Below are 24,352 nucleotides of genomic sequence, written 5' to 3' on the forward strand. Positions count from 1 at the left end.
GGTTGATTCACTTACAACTTTGTTTTAGATAACTTTAATGTTCCCTGAATAAAATTTTAATGAATGTGCAGAGATATTTATTTTTAAAAGTTGTAATGTTTTATGTTCCCCCTGTATAGCACATGACAGACAAGAAATGAAAGCCTTCCTCTAGGTCTCACGAGTTTCACGAGCAGTGAGCAGGAGGAGAGGGGTTATTGAAGCAGTGTCGCTCTGACACGGTACTGAGTTGTAACATAGGAGCTTTTCCTGTGACTGAAAGGATAGAAAAAATATCAACCGTCCCAGGAACATTGAGGTCTACTGAACCATGTGCTCTAAGCAGCCGGAAAAATCTCAAGTCTCTCACTTCAAAGGTGTTGGAAAACTTTCAAGTGCAAATGCCAGAGAGCTAGGCCCCAGAGTTGAAAGAGAGGAGCATGGTTTTTGTTTTATTTTCAAAGGAGAATAGTGTCTTCTGGAATCGTCATGAGTATATTATTTTGAGTGGGGGTCGTTTTTATTTAAGGGCCTCTGAAACCAAGACAAAAATATATAAAGATGATTGCGACACTAGAAAACACTCTTGTTCCCAAGGGTCTGTCAATCATCATATTCCGTGCCCATTCTGCCCCAGCTGTATAAATTGGCCCCAGGGTGCAGTATTTGACAGAGAAAGCTTCAGTCTCAGAATATTTCTCTCAACCCAATTTTTCTTAAAATTGGTCTGGCTATTAAGTTAGAAGACAGAAAATGCAACCGTAGTGAGGGAGATACATTCACAGGGACATCTGCCAATCAAAGCAACTACATTTCCACAGAAAGTCTGCTGTCCATAACATGCTGAAATGCCCATGTCCATAGAAGAACATCTGAATATCAAATTTTGGAGACTGTTTAGCAGATGAGTTCATGGGATTTGCTGTTGATTCCTTTGTTTGAACATATTGGAGGCTACTCCCTGGGGCCCCAACTCAGAGAATTTGAAAGCTTTCACTGAGTTCCAAACACAAAGGGAATAATCTCGTGGGTCAGTGGCTATACTAGGAAATCATTTATTTACAGAAGCTTACTACAAAAAGCCTTAAAATCCTGTAAAATATAAATACTGTAAAATAGTTCACACCTTTTAGAAATCTGTGGATAGACTTGATTCTCTGCTAATGGATGTACTTGGGCAGCCTAGGGGTTTTAGCAACTCCTCCTTCTTGGTGGCTGCACACACAGAGGAGGAGTTGTTGTCTCTTGTGGTCACTGTTCTGAGTAAAATCAGCAAGTCTTCAGGAGCAATTGAAAATAGAAATCGGTTATTAAAATTGAGTTGTTCTTCATATTCCCAAATGAACTACCTTAGAAATGGTTATTTAAAAAACGTTTGTCATGATCTGACACAGCCCCTTGTCAAGGTTTACTAGCTATCAGTGTTATTAGGATTTTTGTTTGTTTGTTTGTTTTCCATTATGCTGTAAAGGTATTTTAAGACTATTATTTTTAAAGGATGCCTATGCTGTTTTACTGGATTTTTAGCAGTTTATTTCCAACTTTTTTGCATATGGCTTCAGGAGAGACTGTAGTCCCCCGATACTGTCTACAGGACAGTGTCTCATGTCTCTCTGTTAACTATCACGTTAGTAGGTAGGACAGCAGGAGTCACATCTGAGAGACGCATCAAAGAGAATCTTTAATGTACTCATTCAGCAAGTATTTTATGGAGTTTCCAGTATATGCCAAGCGCGATTTTGGACATGGAAGTAAAACTATGATCCAAAAGAGGAAGTTCCTCCTCTTAGGGGGCTGATTTTCTAGTTGAAGACGAAAATAAACAATTAAATTAATAAATATATAGCATACCTACCTGTAAAGAAGAAGAAATAATCTCTTCTTCTATCCATCATAGGTTCTCCAGCTGGGGCCCTGCAAATTAATTTGACCAAAGACATATTAATAAGAGAAAAACAAGCAGAATTTTATTAACTTGAGCATTGTACTTACAAATGGGAGTGCTCAGAGATGTGTAACTCAAAGCAGTGGTTAGAACGTGTATGTACATATTATCTTAGGCTGTAACCAACAAAAAGGATATTGGCGATTCTAGGCGGGTAACCAAATTATAGGAAGGTGAGCAAGACAAGTGTGGAGGATTGAGTATATATGGACATAAAGATGGGGACAATGGACACAGGGGACTACTAGAGAGGGCGGGGCACGAGGGTGTGACAACTGAAAAGGTACCTATGGGATAATATGCTCACTACCTGGGTGATGGGATTATTCATTCATCAAACCTCAGTCACATGAAATTTACCCACGTAACAAACCTGCACATGTATCCCCAAACCTAAAATAAAAGTTGAAAAAAAAAGTCTGGTAAACAAGAGTTTTTAAATAAGTTTCATTGTGCAAATTTAAATTCCTCCACTGATAAAAGCTAAGATTCCTCCTTTCCCTGGTAAAGAAGAAGGAGACATCTCTCCAAATGGGATTTCAAAAAGTAAATATAACTTTTATTTACAAAGGAAAATCTTGGGCCCTGTTTTAGAGCTTTTCTTGACCTTTGGCTCAAAATAATTGATATGTCCAAGAGGTATATTTTCAAGTGGCATAATCTGTTACTGCTCATACATCTGGGTGACATGAAGAAAAAATAAAGTGGGCAAAAAAGGTGATGATGCAAAAAGAAGCAGGTAGTGCTAAATTGTGGTATTTCATTAAGGCAAAGACATCAACCGTTGCAAATATGTAACTATATTTATCTACCAATTTTAAAAGAAAAGCTTCCAAGTATAATTGTAAGACATCATCAATCATTAGATGCGTCCAATTCTCAGAGATGTTAAAAAGTAAAAAAAGATTATCTTAAAGTCTTAAAGAAGAAGAATGGGTTGCCAGGAAAGATTTACTGGCAAAGTGAAATTTAAGTAGAGAACCCAAGAAAAATGGATGGTGAGAAATGTATGACTATTGGAGGAAGTGCATTTTGAGCAGAGAGACCAGGAGATGCAAAGTGCCTGAGGTGGAAACGTACTTGGAATTCTTACGTTGGAGGAACAGCAAGCAGGCTGGTATAGCTGGAAGGAATGGACAAGGGGCAGACTCTTTAAGGCCTTCTAAACCATGACCAGAAATTTAGATTTTACTCTTAGAGACAAGGAAAGCCAGAGGAGGCCTTGACTACACGATGGGGACACAATCTGATTTAGAATTTCAAGGAATCACTCCGGCTACTCTCCACTCTGCAAAACAGACAATAGGGGAGAAGTGGTGAAAGCAGAATAACAAGATAAGAAGCTATTGAAACAATTCACACAAGAGATGATGGTGACTTTGACTAGTAGGTTGGCAGCTAGCAGGGAAGTTGATGAGAAACGGTAGATAACTGGTGAATTTGAGAATCTGCATATAACCAATTTTCAAAAGGATGTATTATTCTTTAGGAATACCAGTCAAATTGGTTATGCAATTGAGCTGAGACCTCAGGATACTCTTTAGATACAAAAAAATCGAATTAAAGAAGAAGTCCCAGTGCAAGGCTAACATTTATAAATCAGAAGATGTCAATGGCCAGGACCTTTGATTGAGAAGCTCAGAGGGATTCCCCATCTGGGCATAGATGCTAGCTTTAAACTATGGATTAACAACAAGAATTTCTTTGGAGAGTAAGACTGCCCTGTGTGCCTAAGCAGATAATGTACTGCAGAAAATTAAACTAGTTGAAACTGGATGAGAAAAAAGCCCTGAAAATCTGTGAACCTAGTATCTTTTTCCAAGCAAGTTGATGATCCCAGTCCACATTATGCTTTATGAACTCTGCTTGGTAAATCTATCTACTTGTCTATTTTCATAATTTCTTTAAATAATATGTCACTTAGTAAAATTTCATCTTCTTATTACCAAAAAGTGAGAGGTAATATTAAATGAGTGACAGAAATTTTAACTGTGGGGTCCACATGCCTGGGCTTGAATGGCAGGGCTGCAACCTCCTGTTTACCTGGACTTTGGGCAGTTACTTAACTTCTTTGAACTTTCAGCATGATCTTCTGAAAAATGAGGCTAATAATATCATTCTCATAGCATTTTTGCAAGAGTTAAGTGAAATCACATAGTTTTGGCATCCAGCACCACAAGTGACATGTAGTAAGTTTTTAATAAGTAGGTATCATCATAAAGGTACAAGTATATAAAGAAGAATATAATTACCTGCCGACCAACATGGTAGCAGCAGCCATGCTTCCAGATGGATAACCAAGGAAATCAACTGGTCTCCTACAGACAGGACAAATCTAATTCAAAAAGGAAAAGAAGAAAGATTTCAAATTGTGGCTCTTTTCACACCCAGGTTTTCTTTCTCTCACAACACCTTCTATGAACTTGACTTGCGTGATAATGTTGGCTCTCCTTTATCTGAAGTCTCCCTTGTATCCTGCTTCTCATTAGGGTGTCAGTATTAGCCAGTTAGAGTCTGTTGAGATAATTAGGTGAGCAGGTGGAAAACTTAGAGGAATAATAGAACATTTGCTATTGTGGGCCTCTAGGGGATTTCTTTAGTGTTATCCTGGAAAGAATTGTGCACATTGGGTGGACATCTCAGAGAATCCTGCTGAATTAGACTGTGTTAAATCTGTTGAACTAAACTCTTTGAATTTAGATCGGTGTCTGTCCTATTCTGTCTTTGACTCTTGTTTTCTCCTTCTGTTGCCTGTGTAAAACATCATCCAGTTCCTCTCATGCCTCTCTCTCCCTTTCATTTTTCCATCTGTTTGTCTCTCACTTTTCCCCATATCAGTTTGTCTCTATGCCTCGCTATGGCACCTTTCACCAGAGATCCTTGGAGCTCAACATAGTTGTTACTCAATGGGCTTCACAGAGCACTCATCAGGTTTTTTTTTTTTTTTTTTTTTTAAATCAAAGTACAATTAAGTCCCTGCTGCCCTTCATTAACCTGTATCATGGGGTCATACTCTTCCTGGTTCATTTAAGTCAGCAAGGAGCTAAGTGTTCCCTTAGTCAGTGTGGTGGTAATCTCCTTTTATTATGTTCACAGATTCACACTCTGCTCTTAAAAGAACTTATTTTTACTAACTTCTTGGCTGATTACCACCCTGCCTGTAATCCATTCTTATGGCAGGAAAGGTGCTGTCAAGGCACCTCCGGGCAAAGTGGGATAATACAGTGTTTTTTGACACCTTTCAGTGTGAGCTCTGGCTTTCTTAAGTAATGGAGACAGCCTGCATCATTATTTTTAAGGAGAAAGATGTCACTGTATGGCTCAGTTTGTGTTCACTAATGTGCAGATTTGGGAGGCCATCATTTTCTATTTTCCTCGGATGCATTGTCAACAGATGGATAGAGCAGAGTGGGCTCTGCTTCACATTCAATGCTGCAGGGACTTAAACAATGTAGGCATTCTACAAAGGCTGCAATTTACAAACAGTGTGTTCATATTCACCTATGCATCTGTTAGACTGTAGTTAACACCTGAATGCATTGTGAATGAGTATTAGAAATATTCATGAGAAATACTAAGTGCAGGCAACATATATTTCAAAAAACCCTCTCAATTTATATGAAAAATGGTCATGTTTTTGATATGGTGGAGGCAAATATGCACAGTAAAGACATTATCTTGTTCCATAAAGCCCAATTATCAATTAACACCTACTGGTTCTACCTGAACACCATACCTCCTGGGATACTGCCAGCAACAACACACAGATTTTTCTACCAGAACCCAGTATAATGTGGGTGTACAGTAAATATTAAGCTACTGCTGAGGTAATTGAAAGATAAAAGGAAATTTTGTAGAATTGATTAACTGACAGTACTTATCATGACCATGATGATTCTTATAGATGAATCACAGCACACACGGATGCGTGCGCGCACGCACACACACACACACCCCCCAACTCCTCCTTTTTCTTTTCCACTTAACCCTCCTCCTTCTCTGCCTCTTTCTTTTCCTTCTTCTTCCTCTCCTGGCCTCCTCCCCCTCTTCCTCCTCTTCCAAACAGTCCTTCAACTCCTTTTCTAATGGCAGTCTATTTCCTTGATCCTTTAATATTTCTTCTGTAATAAATTATTTCAAATGAAAAATTGAGGGTTGCCTTAATAACTTCTAGTCTGTCCCTTGGGTAATTCCCTTGCTAAATCTCTCAACCTCAGCTCTATTTCTAAATCTCACAGCTTCTGTCTTAGCTTTGGTGACCAACCACTTGGAGTTGTTGACCTGCCATCAATCTTTCACACATACTCTTACTCATCCTTCATGCAGTTTCCAGACAATCTTTTCTTTCCTCTCCTATCCCAAGTTATCAATGTGGCTCCTAAATGCCTAATGAGTCACATTTCAGCTACAAGTCAATAATTCAAGACTTTCTATTGACTGCCCACAGCATCAGTAGCATCATTTGTTACACTAACCCTTTGCATATCTCTATTCTGCCAAGTCCAGTTGCCTTGCACCCTCTCGTACCATTAATTTGTTTTCTTCATGGCGTTTTGGAGCACTTTGCACAGATTGTCCTGTCGTACCCTGCCAATGCATGCTTCATTTCCTTATGAGTGGTTCAAACTTCTCACCTTCCTGGAATTGTTTCTGGGGATTTTTATACCTTTGTGAGTGTTCTACATAGTTTTATTTTATGTATCAACATTGCTGGCAGCCAGATTTCATTTGTTGCTCTGTTACCTGGCAGTGTTTCTCAAGGAGTGTGTGCTTTCCTTTTCCTGTTAAATTATAAACTAATGTTTATCACTGACCTTGCTTACAAGATGTTTTGTATTTTGCTATGCCTGGTATAGAATTGTATACATAATAGATATAAATGAATGTTTCTTAACTAAATTCTTCTCTCACTTCCTCATTGATATATTCCTTGTATTGCTGTTTCTTTTCATATAGGTGTGAAAAAATCTCCAGTTAGATTTTTTAAACCCTCAATTGTATATTTTTTAGCTTTTTTAGGGTTCTGTACCCAATAAGTAATCAAAATTGTCTTGACATACTAAAATAAAATAACGAAGTTAACTAATTATGATTTTATCATGTTTTCACTATTAGAAAAAAGGCTTATTGCTTTTTCATTATTACTTCTGCAATTGATCTTGCTGTACTTTCCAATTGTTTGGAATATTATCTTTAAAGAAAAGTTGTAAGCTCCTTTAGCAAAAGAACTTTGAATTTTTTTTTTTTTTTTCCAGAACACTGAAAAAGTTGAGCTGGAAAAGTAGTAGATTCTAAGTAATAATTTGCTGAATTATCTTAATAAAACAAGGCTCTCTTTTGTTTTGCCCATCAACAACATAACACAGTCAGCATTTAGAAGCATGGACTCTGAAGCAAAACTGTCTAAGTCTGAATTTGAACTCTATCCCTTTAAACTGTGTGACTTGGTCAAGTAACTAAACCTTTCTGTGCCTCAGTGTATACACTTGTAACATGGAAATCACAATAATGCTCACCTCTCAAGGTTGTTGTAAAGATTAAATTGAGTTACTATATGTAAAACACTTATTTAAAAAAAAATGGTTGCATAAGAATTGCTAAAATGTATTTGCTACTATATCTCTTCCACAAGCACTGTAATCCAGTAGGGTAGTTCTAAACTTTATTTTAATCTTTGATGGCTAGGATAATCAGACTCCACTTTGGATTTTTTCCCTATGAATAAATATTGTAAAGAAGTAACAGCCATTAATAGTGCCTTGTGCCCTTTTTTCTGTGGAACGGTATTAATGATTGATCTGGTCCTGTTAATATAAGCAGATCTAGGAATGTAGTTAATAAAATAAGAAAAATAGATAGTACAATTAGATAAGATCTTCAGAGAATGTACGAAACATGGATCTACAAAGCATAAATGTAACTAGTGTTTAAATTGCCACTGCAGTATTCTGACTTCTTGACAAGAAGGATGTGTAAAAAGGGGCATTGACATTTTCTGGATGATGGCTTTGCAGAGAAGTACCTTTTTAGAGTTATCCTTGGGAAATTATACTTTGAACTTATGCCCTGACTAGCTGGATCATGCATGATATATTTGCCATCAGCCCAGAATCCCTTTCTCCTCCCATAACCATCTTAAGCCTCTACCCACCAGGCAAAATCTTATTCATATTTCAAAACTCAACTCAGGTGTCATTTTTTAAATTCTTTGTCTCTCCACCTTTACCTGTACCCCCCCCAAAATAAATCATTTTTCAAAACTATTTCTATTACATACCCATGTTCCTGTCATTGTATTTATTACTTGTATTCTAATTTATTTGTTTACATGCCTGTCTTCTTTTGACTTAGTTACTTTATGGACTGGACTTTAATAAGTTCTCTATCCTGAGTTTCCAGCCCAGTTTCTGGTACACTTTGCCTGTTCATTCCAACGTTTTTGTTTTGTTTTTGTTTATTGATTTTTAAGTCTTATGAATATATTGCTCATTTGTTGAATGGGGAATCAAATACAAAGCACCAAGAGCATGAATCCTGTATTGATAAGAAAAATTCCAACAATTAATTAGAACAGAAAGTGAGAACTTACAAACATCTTACAAATAAAGGATGTCTTCTGGAAGATACATGCAAAACTCTTTAGTTATGTCGGATCCTTATGTAAAAAGTTGGAATGACATAAACCACACACAAAAAAGATCCAACTATGTTTGCTCACATAAAACTAAAGGATTAAAAGCAGAAGTCATAAACAGCAGAATAGGAAAAGTGTCCAGGGCCTGGGTTGAGGGGTGGAGGGGAGTTGGTGGTAGTGGGTGGTATAGGATGTGATTTAAGATTAGGTGAATTTGGTTTCTAATTCCAGTTCAAAAACTAATATGGCTTTAGAAAGTTAAAGTATTGCACATGCCTGTAGTCCCAGCTACTTGGGAGGCTGAGGCGGGAGGATCACTTGAGCCTAGGAGTTCTCTAGCAGGATCAGGTGTCTGCACAAAGTTTGGCATCAATATGGTGACCTCCCCGGAGCAGGAGACCACGAGGTTGCCCAAGGAGGGATGAGCTGGCCCAGGTCGGAAACAGAGCAGGTCAAAACTCTTGCGCTGATCAGAAAGTTAAAGTATCTTTTCTTAATCTCAGTTTCCTCATGTGGAAAGTAAAACCTACTTCTGAGTGCGGCTATGAAGCTTAGATGCTTGGCATAAATAACTGCTGAATAAATGTTAATTATTATCATCATTAGAGCAGATAAGATATAGGTTCATTGGTGGAAGCAGTGTAATAATGTAACTATTATCTTAATAGTACAATTTCACAAAATTCTTGAGAATGAGATCCATAGAACCTTGTTAAGTAATATCCAAATAGAGGTGCTACTAGAAATGTATTATTTGATATTCACACAGTTATGGAACCACTTTATTTTCTGAGTGTATACCAATTTATTATTGCATATAATTTGTGTTTTAAAAGGTACTTTCTTCTTTACAGAAAAAGTTAATTTTGGTACAGTTAGTTCAGGATACAATGAAATAATGATGAACTATCCTTGGAACTGAATTAATTATATGAAGTATATGTCTTCTGTTTTGAGGTTTTCTATGATTAAGTATTTGATTAGGTTCTGGGTTCAAAGCTCATCAATATTTAAAAGAAAAGGTTACATTTAAGCAATGTAAGTCTTCTCACTGCTAGTGGATGAACATGGTGAACTAACTTCTGTGTAAACACAGACCGTGCAACTAGAGTTAGTTTCAAGATATGATCTCTCAAGATATCTAGCACTGAATGCCCCTCTTAAACTTAAGACTACTGAGTTACAATCATAAATTTAGAAAGTATTAGACACAAGGTTTATTTGTATCCCCTCTTTTCCCAACACAGCCCCTAAAATTAAGTTAAAATGGTGCTTTTGAAAAATTCAGGAGTTTTATCATACCAATAGAAATAGAATTGGCATTTCAAACTTTAACAACAAGGCTACTTTCTAGGAAAGAATATGTAATATCGTAATATGGTTTCATGAGCAGTCTTATATCAGTAAGTTCAAGCGACTGGGAACCCAACAAAAACAGAGCAAAATCCTTGTATCTTCTATCGTATTAATTCCATTAAAACAGGATTGAGAAACTCCAAGCCTAAATTTGGAAACCTGATTGATGAAAATAGTCTATATCTGTTATGAAGATCCTCCTCCACTCAATGTGAGAATATAATCTTAAACAGTACTTAGTATGACTGCATTTTATGTCAGATTATTAATTGTATGTTTCTTTATAGTATTTCTCTGTGGTATGTTTTACTTCCATTTTCAGAAACAAATAAGAATAAAGCAAATTTAGTAAATTTTCCAAAATGAAAGGTGAACTGAGACCCAGAGAAGACTTAATGGGCAACGTCAGATTGACCATTGAAACATTGTAAGTTTCCTATTAATTAGCTAACATATAATTCTTAAAATATACAGAAAACATGCTAACATAGAGAAGGATTAGGGCATATTTGAAGGCTTGAAAATTCGCTTAATAATGAATTTCTTAGTTGGAACATTCATTTCGTCATTTTTCTCATCTCTTTTTTCATCTACCACCTCCTACCCTTTCTTAATTACAAATGGCTTTCAAACAAAGTTTCTCTCATAAGAGGGATAGCCTGTACCCCTCACACTACTCACCTGCTTATACACGTAGTGTCCTAGTTTGACAACTCAGTAAATTAATCATTACTGGGCTCCTCCTGGCACTGATACACAGAGCTCTTTCACTTGGCGGAAGACAAAAAGAAAACAAAATATATAAAGAAGAGAAAAAAAAAGTTTTAGCAGATTAATGCTTCACTTGCATTTACTTCTATCTCATTCGTTTTTGAATAGAATAAGCTAAGATTTCTAATTAAAACTTCCCACTGGTATAAAAATACTAAAACCACCTTAAAATGTAATAATGCAGCAATACCTTTTATTTCAAATACAGTGCTCATGTTGAAAGAATACATAGCAGTTTAATGATTTAAAAAAGAAATAAACACGATTTCTCACCGATTGTTTTATGCGTAACCTTAAATATATATGACAATCACTGTTGCGATTCTGAAATAGAACTTATGCCTGTGTTTCCTATTCTGCTTTTCTTAAGATTGATGATACCTCACTTTAGAGCTCATCAGAGATAATTTCTATTTCTTGGAAGTAATAAAGAAATTCTCCCACAAGAAATTATTAAGGATAAGGTTCCAATTTCCTCCAATATCTGGGGGGGGAATCTTGAAAACTCCAAAAGTGTTGTAGGTAATGGTTATCTTTGAACTAAAATTAATCTGCCAGAAATGCCTCATGCTAACAGCCACTATAAAGATAGACTGCCTTCAGGATGGATAGTGTTACAGATGGAGAAGCTCTTTCCATATAGGACTTGGGTGACCTTTTGAGTCAACATGAACTGCACTCCAGGATCATCCAGCAGGAAGTAAATATGAATCTTAATAACTGCCTCTAAATTCATACTTATTCTGTGTTTGCATAATGTTGCTAGACCAAAACAGGTATCAGAGTTATTATAATGGCCTGGTTCACTTTGAAGTTGTTTTCATATAGTAGGTAATGGAAATTTTAGAACTGAGGAAAAATCAGGAGCACCGCTTGCTTCATTTTGGCACAATGCCAAATCCTTACCAGAACAGGAATATTTTGGTGATTATCACCATCTTAAACAGGCAGGAATGACACTTTGCACCTCTGTCCATGGTCCTGAAGCAAAAACAGACAAACCATGCAATTTTAGATTTCCACAGTAGAGTTAAACACTGTTTGACAAAAATGTTTGCAATTGCATGTTTTGTAACAGAATGTGAAGTCTTCAAATTAGTTTAGAGATGTTTAACAGAGAATAGGGGAAAAAAGTAAAGTTGCAGTAGATGCTAATTTAGCAGGTTAATTTGACATGCACTTAGAACAGATGTTCAGTTGAACATGCCATTCAGTGTTAGCTTCTAAATTTATTTAAAAATTTTAAAATAAAAGAAAGGTAGTATAAGCATTATCTGATTTCTTGAATATTCAAAGCACATCAATTAGAAAATTTGACAACATTACTAATTGAGTTGTGCAGATTTTATGCTGTTTATTCGTTTGAATTAAGAACAAAAAAGAGAAAAACAGCTTTGCTATTTTATAATTGCACTCAGAATATTCAGTGACACTTGGATTATGAAACTTAATTTAAAGTATTCAAGTGATCCTCACTGCTATACCAGTGGTAAGGATCCACGGATTCTGCGGCAGAAATGTTTAATGCATCAATTTAAATCAGTTCTGTTCTTTATGGGAAGGGAAAATAAAATATTCTCCTAGGGGGCTGCTAAAGAGAAAAGTACATTCTTCTGCCACCTGTCGAGTATTCCAATAAAGCTGAGATTGTACCTGCTTCATCTTTAAATGAGCACTGACTAAATTGTGTTTCCTACTGTGAGGATTTCCAAATCAGTTATTTAAATACTGTGTTTTTCTCTGTCTTTGAAACTTACCTACCACCCTTTTTCTTGGCATATTAAAGAATTACTGTGGAGGAATGTGTAAGAATAATCTATATAGGGACATAGGAAAGGTATTAAATGTCTCCAAACTGACTAAGCTCTTTTTTTTTTAAATTTATTTCATTTTTTTTTCTTTGCGTTTTTTTCAGTGCTGACTTTTCCTTCTTAACCACAGTCCTTTCCTTAGCCTCAGAGTTGGAGTGGTTTTGAACACAGGGCTTCTATTTATCACTAAAGCCACTGGCAATGTTTAAAGAAGAAAGGTCCCCGATACTCTCTTACCATTCTGGAAAAATCTCAATCTCCCAAAAATGTCCTAATATTTCTGAATAATCCTAAAAATGTTTTGAAAAGGAAAAATTCCAACTCCAAAAAATTATTGGTGAATATTGGCATTATTCTATATAGAACTATAGGTAAATGTTATATGGCTTGTTTGAGGATCTCAGGACATTGAGTTCATTATTTGCCTTATGTCTTAGAGAAATGTACATGTTATGAATGCAAAATTTAGAAGGAAAACTACTTTTTGTATAAAAATGTAATCTGGATTGATTCTGTGCCCTATCCTTCTTCCTTTGAGTTTTTGAGCTTATACTTTCAGACATAAATAACAGAGAGATGCTTTTCAAAACTTCTTTTATGCCATTAGTTCATGAAACCCTTTTGTAGTATGTTATTTCTTTGGTGACTTGTGATCGCTTTTCAGCTAGTCTACAACAACTTCAAAATAATCAAAATACTGCTGTATTAATCAGGGTTCCCCAGAGGGACAGAACTAATAGTGTATACATATATATATATTATACTTCATAGATAGATACTATTAATTTACATGATCACAAGGTCCCACAATAGGTTGACTGCATGCTTGAGGAGCAAGGGGAGCCAGTTGTTCATGTCTCAAAACTGAAGAACTTGGAGTCCAGTGTTTGAGGACAGGAAGCATCCAGCACAGGAGAAAGATGTAGGCTGGGAGGCTAGGCCACTCTCGCCTTTTCAAAATTTTCTGCCTGTTTATATTCTCTGGCAGTTGATTAGATTGTGCTCACCAGAGTAAGGGCAGGTCTGCCTTCCCCAGCACACTGACTCAAATGATAATCTCCTTTGGCAAGACCCTCACAGACACACACCCAGGATCAATAATTTGTATCTCTGAATCCAATTAAGTTGACATTCAGTGTTAACCAGCACAAGTCTACCACTTGGCAACCTGAGCCCATGCACATCTCCTGAGGTAATACATAATCTTCAAATAAAGACAAAAATAATGTCATAATTACACCTAACATAATACAACATCCTTCAAGTGTAATGCACCTCCTCCTGGGTCACACTCTCAACCTCACCTCTAGGGTCCCACCAGATCTTTAGTCTGGTTATAGGTCTAGAAGCAAGCAGGGGTCTTGGGGGTGGCTTCTGATGAGAATCAACATTATTTTGCCTGGCAACTTGCCTCAGGGGAGGACATCACTGTTGCTTCAGGCAGTGCCGGGTTTATCTCCTCAGACAAAGGTGGAAAGGCTGATGGTAGCATGGGTTGGGGAGAGGATGTTGCCACTACTGGGGATGGTGAAGTTGTTCCTTCTGGCAAGATAGGTTCCTTAGAGTTTACAAACTCAGTGTCCCCAGCTACATCAGGGTCCTCCCACACATCCTCATTCCAAGTTGCAGGTCCCATTATTTTCCAATCAATGCCCTCACTTTAACAGTAGTCAACTGGCGAGGTTGTGCATGCATGCACCTTTCATTGCAGGTCAGCCATTTGCATGATAAGAGTTTGTGTCTGTTTTTCCACAATTTCAACTCTTTCTCTACAGGGGATAAGACTCTCACTCAGGGCACTCTTAACAGATTTGATGCTCAGTATCTGCCTCTGAAGCCAGGAGATATAATCCCTGAGTTCAACACTTTCCTTCGTCACTTTGTTTGCTGAACTTAGGAGCAACCAACCTACTTCATTATGTTCTTTGGTTCTCCACATATGGTCAAAGGCATTACATGTAGAATCACTAAACTCCTTGCCTCTCATGAGTGGTGAATCAGGACTGTCAAAAGCATTTATTTTGCATAACTCTCCAAACAGTTCATGCCAAGGACTATCAGTGTCCTTCATACTATTAAATGTGGAGTCCTTAGCATTTTGGGATTGAATCATATTAAGCGGCCAACACCAGAAACCCCAAAACCAATGAAAGACTCTATCCTTAATATTTGCTTCCTCTAGAACCACTCCTGGTACCAAAATCTATATTAGGATTCCCTAGAGGGACAGAACTAATAGGACATATATGTATCTATATGTATGTATGGAGATACATATATATGTGTACGGAGATACAAATATATGGAGTACATATATGTATGGATATACATATATACATATATATATTTACTAAGTATTAACTTACACAATCACAAGGTCCCACAATAGGCTATCTACAGGCTTGAGGAGCAAGGAGACCCAGTCCAAGTTTCATAACGGAAGAACTTGCTGTCCAGTGATTGAGGGCAGGAGGCATCCAGCATAGGAGAAAGATGTAGTCTGGGAGGCCAGGCCAGTCTCAGCTTTTCACATTTTTCTGCCTGTTTATATCTGCTGGCAGCTGATTAGATGGTGCCCACCAGATAAAGGGCGGGTCTGCCTTGCCAAGCCCACTGACTCAAATGTTAATCTCCTTTGGCAACACCCTCACAGACACACCCAGGATCAATACTTTGTATCCTTCAGTCCAATCAAGTTGACACTCAGTATTAACCAACACAACTGCTTTTGTTGATTGTTATTGAACTTGAGTTATTTTGAGTTCACTTTTCCCACCTGTTATGTTTAATCCATTCACTAACAACTGCTATTTCTCTTCCTGCTCCATTATTTTCACTTCTATCTCCATAAAGGAGGTGCTCATACCAGAATCCTGAATTTTTGCAATGTCCCAACACACTTTTCTCTCAGTTTTCTATGTGGCCTTAAATCTCTCCTGCTCTCCAGAGTTAAATGGCATTTAAAGAACACTATTTTGATGATACTTTGCTTTCTCTTAAAATGTTTAAGGAGATTCCTCTTGTTTTGTGAAATGTTTTAACATGACTTCTAAGACCTAAATTTATGTAACAACTACCTGTTTTACTAATCTTTCATTGTGTTAATCATTCACATGTGTTCATTCTTTTGTATAGAATCTTCCATGGGTGATCTACTGAACATTTCATCCTTACTCCTTGCCTTTTTGAACTCATGGTATGCTCTAGGCCTGGATTCCCTGCCCCTCTCCCTTCACCAATAAACATTAAACATAAACTCCTATCCCTCATCTATGTCTTTTTTGAGGCCTACTCTTGTAATGACTTCACAGGGTAATCTCATAGCCAATGCCTTTATCATTCATTCTCTCAGCTATTTCACCTCTTCGGTTATTATGTAAGTATTTCTCCCTGACTATCATCTAAACTAAAATCTCCCAGCATTTCTATGTATGTTGCACTCTCAAATCATCCAGCCAAATGCTGGAGTTGTGGAAGAAATGTATACTTAGACGCATAAGCATAGATGCATTGATAGATGAAAATGTTTGATAATGAGATACTCTGATTTTCATTAATACAAAACATTCCAAATAAGTGTATTCACTGTTTAGGTATTAAGCATTCAAAACAATGAATCAGTACTAGGGGTAGGCATTTTGGCTTTTCATGGCTTTAAGTTAACAAAACGGATACTGGTTTATATCTGGGCTCTCTACTTGTTTTAATATTGTTTAGCAAGTTGTGATACTCTGTTTAAGCTCTCCGTTATAATATTCCTCTAGTCAATGTTTTCTAATATTTCTTTCCCTTATGCCATTTCGGAACCATTTCCCATTTCAAGCTATCGTGGTGGTAAGTTACTTTGGTCTGATTGCTGTATGCCCTATTCATGATTACCCCAGTCCTGTGCTTCATTTCATTTCATTATATAGCCTGCAACACCTAAACCTTTCACTAGTTCCCCAACCTATAACTTAACCTTTAAATATAAAGCTAAAAATTGTCTTTGCCACAGAAGACACCAGGATTCATGAAACTCCTTCTTTACTAATATGTGTATAGGAAAAATAAAAGTCACCATTTTATACCTACCACTTTTCTAGTTTCATAACGGAGCTTATAATGGAAATGTACAATGATACAGTCAATGTGCAAAACTTTAATACTTCTTCTAAAAGTTATACATAGAATTACATATGACCTAATAATTCAACTCCTAAATATTTGCCCAAAATAATTAAAACAGGTATTCAAATTAAAATTTGTACATAAATGTGCATAGAATAATTATTCATGATATCCACAAGATGAAAACAACCCACATTTCCTTAAATGGATGAACGAATAAGCAAAATGTGGTATATCTAGATAATAGAATATTATTTAGCCACAAAAAGGAGCAAAGTACTGATTCATACATGCTATAACATGGTTAAAGCTAGGGGAAAGAAGCCAGTCACCAAAGACCACATACGTTGTATATACATATAATATACAGAATAGGAAAATAAAGAGAAGCAGAAAGTAGATGACTGCTTGCTTAATGCTGGAGACAGGGAATAGGAGACAGGATAGCTAAAGGGTATAGAATCTTTCTTTGTGGTGATGAAATGTTCTAAAATTCACTATGGTGACTGTTGCTCATATCCATGCGTATACTAAAATGATTGAATTTAACATTTTAAATGGGTGGATTCTATGGTATGAAAATGAACTGTTTAATAAATTGACCTTAGAATAATTTGTTTCTGTTTAGATAAATGATAATCTACACTGAGAGGTTTATTCATAGATAATGGAAGAGTAAAATGAAAACAAGCCAATTTCAGTGCTTCCTCCTGACATCCTAATCTCATTGGAAAGGAAGAAAAGGAGCTGTTTCCTGAAGAGGGGAATGCGTTAAGGGCTGTGTTTTCTATCCAGTTCAGGGCAGCACTAATGTTAGTGCTAACTAACAGTAACTTTAACATGCTAATGTTAACGAAGTCAAGAGTTCTCAGAGAACTAAATCATTTCACTATAAGTCAAGGGAAAGACAGGAAGTCTGGAAGAATGTCCCAGGCAGATACCATAGCATTAGCATGTGCCAACTGTGTGTATATTTACCTTAGATTTTGTGGGAAATGAGTCAGCAGCTCCTCCTTTCTTATACGGTCAACTGGATATAGTCAGATTTTTATTGCCAGGGGACAGCATTTGAGTGTCAAACAACCTAATCATTTGGAGGCTGAACAGATGTTTAGGAGTGCTGAATGCATAAGGCTCTGAAGATTGCAGCATCCTAGGTAAAAAACAAACCAACCAGAAAACCTCATTAGACCTCTTAAAACAAATACCATAAATGCTGAAATCCAATTTACTGTGTTTAAAAAATTGTTTTTAATTCCTCTATATGAAGTCCTGTTAGCCAATTTTACATAGAGGGTTTACAGCTTTTATTTTAGGAAATGATCTGAGGATCAAGAAAGAAAGTCACATTACTTAAGAACATGAGGACCCTGAGTAGGCAAGTTTCAGGGACTATTGACCAAACCTTTGCATTATTTTTCCTGCCTTCCTGGATTCAGCCCCTGAATTATCTCATTTTCACTAATGTGCAGAATGATTGTTCTAAAAGTATGTCTAACATGTCCAGGAAAATGGCCATAAATGATATCCAGGGCTGCAACTGTTGTCTGATAATTCTTTCATCTGAATCAATTTCAAAACATAAAAAATAAGGAAATTATAAATGTAAACACCACCTGTCATCAGTTACAAGCCATCTCTTCCCATTACCTGAGGCTTTCTGTGAAAGCAAATGAAATTCTTTCTATGGCACTTTTTAAAAAAAAATTAAAGGAATTTGCAAATAGTAGTTTTTAAGAGCTCTAGATTCTGATTAACTTAGCTAATTTCCCACTCTTGTTTAATAAATTGGATTGTTAATGTAAAGGCCAATGAATTTTCTAATGACGATAGTAGAATATAGCCCACAAGTGGCATGACTTTCCTCCTTTCACCTACCCAATTTAGAGTGAAAATATTAGGCCACCAGAGAAGAGACTTTCAGAATAAATGTTTTTAAAATTCTATCATTTTCAGTCTAAAAACCAAACATTTTTAATAGTATAGACAAACTATATTATTTAGATTGCGTAATAATCTTATATGACTAGTAGCATTGATAGTGTATACATAGGCCTGCATCTTGTCAATGAAAAACAAGGGCAAATATATACCCAGGGCACTTGGCACCAAGCACTGCCCTGCTCACAAGTGCTGTTTATAATAGAAACTGTAAAATACCATAGACACATATATACATGCACGGCATACATTTTCAAATCTGTCTCTTTTTTTCTGTTTCTCTCACTCTCTTTGTTTCTCCTCTAATATTCTACGACTTCCTTTACTCTTGATATATTTAACATAATGCTGATACACGAGAAAAAATTCAAATGCCATGCTGCATGCTGGCTAATGTGTGTGATTAGCCATAGCCACTCAATTATACCCCTTCTGATATGTTTACATACCTCACTATGAAGTACTTCCTATGTGTGTATGCGTTTCTTGGCAGTTATAGCATATGACAGTAAAATCAATGGTCTGACAAATGACTGTATATTTCTCTTGGGTGAATTTTTTTAAAAAGTGCCCACATTCATACTCCTTCCATCTTCCGTCTCCTTCTCCACACACTGTGCGCTATTGAGTGGTGTCTTTGATTAGAGTACATGAACCAGAAAAGAAGAATGGGCTCCTGCTGAAAAGAAGAAAATCTCATTGATAATTCTTGGGTTGTTTGCTCACTTACCTGGAAATTGCTCAACAAGGCGTGGTATTAAAAGGAATGTTGGAATTTTTCTCCTGTGCTTCCCAAGCAAAAGATTAGAAAACACTGAGTTTCTTTAATTATAATACGTAAAACTGTTAAAGTTTGCCTAGACTGAGATTGAATCAGGAGTATAACATATAATCAGGACCCAGCATAAACTAGCCATAGCCAGCTCACTGAGAAATACGCCAACAGGCTGAAAGATATTTGATTTGATTTGATTCTCCTTTTATTTTAATTTTTTTCTATTTTTATCCTTTTTCTCACTGTTCAGTCTTATAAATGTACACATTAGCTCACCCACTGCTGGTTTTTTTGTTTGTTTGTTTGTTTGTTTTCAGTAGTAAATAATTTGTTGCAAGTCTTTCATAATAAGAGAAATTTATTACCCCTTGCATTTTATTTTACCAAACCCTCAGTCCACAAAAATTCCATGGAGCAAACTAATTCTTCCTTCCTATTCACTGTAGAAGAAAAGGCAGTATAATGTATAGCTGTGTTTTACAAGAGAACAAATCTTTTTCTGTAATGGTGACAACATGGAACTATGTATCACTTTGTCCTACAAAGAAAGTTGTCCTATGCTCAGGACAGTCTCAAATGGGAGTGAATGGCACTGCCAAACTGGTCATACAAATTAGGTCTTTATCATAAATTCATAGGGTGGCTTTTTAAGGGCATTATATATGTACTTGAAGTGTATTTTATATCATTTTCTGACCTTGGAATATAGAGTTAAACTTAGGAAACACTGATATGGATCTAACTTCATATTCATAAAATAAATATCTCATGATTTTATATTGTAAGCATCTTGCCCAACACTTCTCCTTGGCCCTGCCATCCCTGCCCCACTCCATATTGAGAGTAATGGGTATAGTAGAATGCTTAGGGATAAGTATGACTTCCTAGGCTGTAGACACCTATATGATGTCATCTACCCTGAGCTGGATGGATGACAGTTTGAGTCTAATCACTTCCTGGATACACCAGAGCAGGGCCATCAACATCTAATAGGAAACAATTCCTGGAGTGCTGGGAGCCACCTTTGCATTCTCATCATGCAGAGGCCAAATATGTTTGTTGAATTTAAAGTGGATTACTGAAATTTAAGAAAATTTAAGAGGCCTTTTATCTCCTTTCTCACTCTTCTTTTCCTCTGAACTCAGGGTGAGATTCTGTTGACATTTTTTGATGGAAATGTGATTGGGTGTTATATAAACTGTAGTGTGTTCCTTATCTTAGAAGACTAAATTAGTGCCAGACATAAACATGAGTTAACTCATAATAGTGGATTAGACTTCTGATAAAAAGAAAGCCTCAAAGAGTGGAGCAAAAAAGAAAATGATCTTGGACTATTGCAGTGGAGGCTGAAGGAGCTGGCAAGAAAAGGGGTTGGGGAAAAAGAAGAAAACTATGGAGACCTTGGATGCCCATGGATATAAAGCCTGGCTACAAGGGAGCAGGCAAAACAGATGTGACCTACTTTTTAGTTATACCTCAAAAAGGTATCCTTGGTACTTAGTTTTGGGATCGTATACATGTAAGTCTTCCCTTGAGTCATTTTATCCCTAATATTTACTATTAAACATTTTATAATAAAAGATTCAAGTTTCTATATTTATATAAATATATCTACCCACATGCATATGAATGGTTCAAATTTTTTTCTTTGAATAGGTAAGGTTTTGTCTGAGAATGAATGATAATACAAAGAGAAACCATTCTTGATTAGAAAAGGAATTTTCATATAGAAACAAAATGATACACAATCAAGATCAGCCACTTCAGGCCAGATACTACATAAACATAGATAAATACTCAAATCAATCAACTAAACAACCATCTTCTGTACTTGGAGTCTGAAGGAAAAATGTGGTTCTTCAATAGACCTTGAGACTTTAACAGAAAAAAAATATGGTTTTAGAACTGTTGCCAGTTATTTGGCATTTCTAACCTTATAGCAAAGACACTACCCTGTTCTCATATTGTTCAGAGAGCCATATATGGGTGTATATCTATTCCACAAGCATTGATTGAGTGACTAATGTTCGTACGGCACTTAATTCTCCAAATATTCCCTTGAATTGCATAAATTTGTTGCTCTGAAAGTTCAAACAATTGAAAGATAGATGTGCAAACACATGTATAAGTTAATAACAACAGTAAGTATGTGTGCCATGTTTGCTCTGTGCCAGGTCCTGTTCTTATATATTCTCATTTAATCCTCAGAGGGACCCTATGAGGAGGCAACAATATTATCCGATTTCACAGATAAGAAACACAGACAGATTAAATTAACTTGTTCAAAGTCACGCAACTATTAAGTGATAGAGTGAGAATGTGCACCTAGGTAAGTTTAACCACAGTTTCATGATGGAAAAATGTGGTAATTTAAATGAGGGAAGTTGTTATGAGTAAGTAAAAGTATCATAAAGATAAGTAAAACTGAGTTTGGTCTTTAAAAATATATAAATAAGAGGGTCAGGCAGAGAGGAAAGAGTCGGGGATATACAGTTTGGGCAGAGACATTTTTGTTAATAATTTTTTATTTTACTAACCAAGGCTTCTATACAATAGATTTGGCTTCTTCTATTCGATTAACTACACTTCAATTAAGGATAAGGGAAAACATTGTTTTCTTAACATGCCATGCTTAAATAAATTGGCCACTGTTCTGGAGTGAGGAAATAAATAGTTTGGTTGATCAATTCCATGTGGTGGAGTGGGGTGGGCGTTATTGATCTGATGTAATATAGAGCTGATAAGAAAACATCTACCTGATGTAAAATATTTCCACTACCACCCTACTTAGGCCTTGGTGTTATACCATTTAAGGCAGAAGATGTTATCTGGAAGGAATAAGCCCTTCGATGATCATCAACACATTAGCTCACATTAGTTTTATCAGTTCCCTAGCAGAGAGCAAACGGCCGAAGGCTAGGCAAGTGAGGCAGAGGATAAATATGCTCTGACTGGTAAAATTCAGAGAAGAGGAGAAGAAAACAGTGAGGAAAGGGCCTCTCCATGGGTGCTGCAACAGGCTGAGATGGGCAACGGCGCTGGGTCAGGGGGAGTGGCAAGGGCATTACTGCAGTCTTAGTTTTGTAACCAAATGTTGTACTCAAATGCCCAGGAGTGTTGACCTTAGAAATATAATTTCAAAAAGAAAGAAAGAAATTTTTTTCTTCCTTTGAGTAGGGAGCTAGGACAATCATCTACATCCTGAAGGAGCAGGATGGGGAGGAAACAAATCTTGGGGTACAAATGTCTTCCTTGACTGATTATATGTAGAGAGTGTCCAAAAATGTTAGAGCTTAGAGGTCATCCAGTTCCCTCCACTGGGTCTCATATTTGAGATCCAGGGTTACCCTGTAAATTCAGTTGTCCCCACAATGTATGGTGTAACCTCCACATGTTTTGCTATCCTTGATGGAATAGATCACCTTATCTGTTGTCAGGCATTATCTTACAAACTCTGATAATCTTCTCAAGAGCATAATACACCTTGCAGAAACATGCTGACACTGAGTGGGATAGGTCCCTCATTTCATCCTCTCTTTCACTGCTTTACTTCCTCTCAAAAATAGAAACCTGGATCCAAAGAAGATATATAATGAAGGATGCCAGAGTCAGTAAATAAAAACAAAGGATGTCCAGTTAAATTTCAATTTCAGATAGTAGGACTTTGGGGACATGAGTATATCCCATGGAATATTTAGGCCATGACTGATGATAAAAATAATTCGTATTCATCTGAAATTCAAATTTAACTGAATGCCCTGTATTTTGTTTGGCAGTCCTGCCTGTACATGGCAAAGTAGAAATAGCATAGGCCTTTGTGTTTAACAGAACATGAATTTCAATGCCAGCTTTGCTACCTAGCAGATGTGTGCATTTAAAAAAATTACTTAGTCTCTCTGAGCCTATTTCCTCCCTTGAAGAATGAAAATAATATTAATATCTATCATAGGGTTGGTGAGAGGATTAAATAAGCTAATACATGAACTGTATGATGGAATGTCTGCAAATTGGAGTCTTGATAAATGATGGCTCCATCTGGAACACAGCAGCATTCAGAGGGCCCTGTGAAAACTGGTAACAGTTATTATTGATGGAGTTTAATTCTCTAATTTTCTAAAAGTTGTTTTCATTGTCTGATGCATGATCAATATTTAATTTTCATGTAAATTTCAATATGTTTTAAATTTCTGAAAGGCTTAGGGGTTGCTTTTATGTAAAATATTTCATAATTGAATAGAAAGCTATCAAGGCTGATGTTTCTTTGCAAATTAAATCTCTAAAAAGTTGCTTGTTGTACTCCTGTGTTTGATTGCCAGAGCTGTAGAGTAACCCTGCCAATTGCCACTCTCCTTTATATCCTACTAGTTCAAGTGAATTCTTCAGTACAACTTCCTGCCAGTGAATACTCTTTGTATGTGTCTCCCTCTCTTTATCTGTCTACTTGTCTTTCCTTCACACACACACACACACACAAAAACACACACACACACAGAGAGAGAGCCCAAGAGAGAGACACTTACCTGCTCTTGCCAGAGAAAAAAAGCCCATTTATCTGTCTCAGAAAGAATAGGGTAGGTGTTCGAGAGATTTTTAAAAAATGTATTTTCTATTTAGAGAGGAGAAAGAGAAAGAAAGAGGAAGAGAGATAACCCCCAAGAAAGTCAAACTATCTATTTATTTAGTTATGTGTTTTGGGTTGCATTTTGCATTAATCACTGCCACACACAGGAGCCCTGCAATTTATTATTGGTGATAAGTGTGGACAGTAGCTATTATTTTCTCTCCCTGTTCTAAAATGTGGCATAGTGGGACATTTAGATTTATGGAACATGCATTATTCAAAACTCTAGTTCTGGGATGGCTCAGCAGGAAGACTCCTAGCTATTTCCATAACCCTTTTTCAAAATTTCTCCTCACTATTTTCTTCGTTTCCTTATCATGGTGTTAGAAATCACTCAAAACTCAGAAGTGGGAGAATTCATCATGGAAATCTATCAGTCCAGCATCTTTCACAAAGGGGAATGAGTAGG

The sequence above is a fragment of the Macaca fascicularis genome, chromosome 2 (assembly GCF_037993035.2).
Source record: "Macaca fascicularis isolate 582-1 chromosome 2, T2T-MFA8v1.1".
NCBI classification, from domain to species: Eukaryota; Metazoa; Chordata; class Mammalia; order Primates; family Cercopithecidae; genus Macaca; species Macaca fascicularis.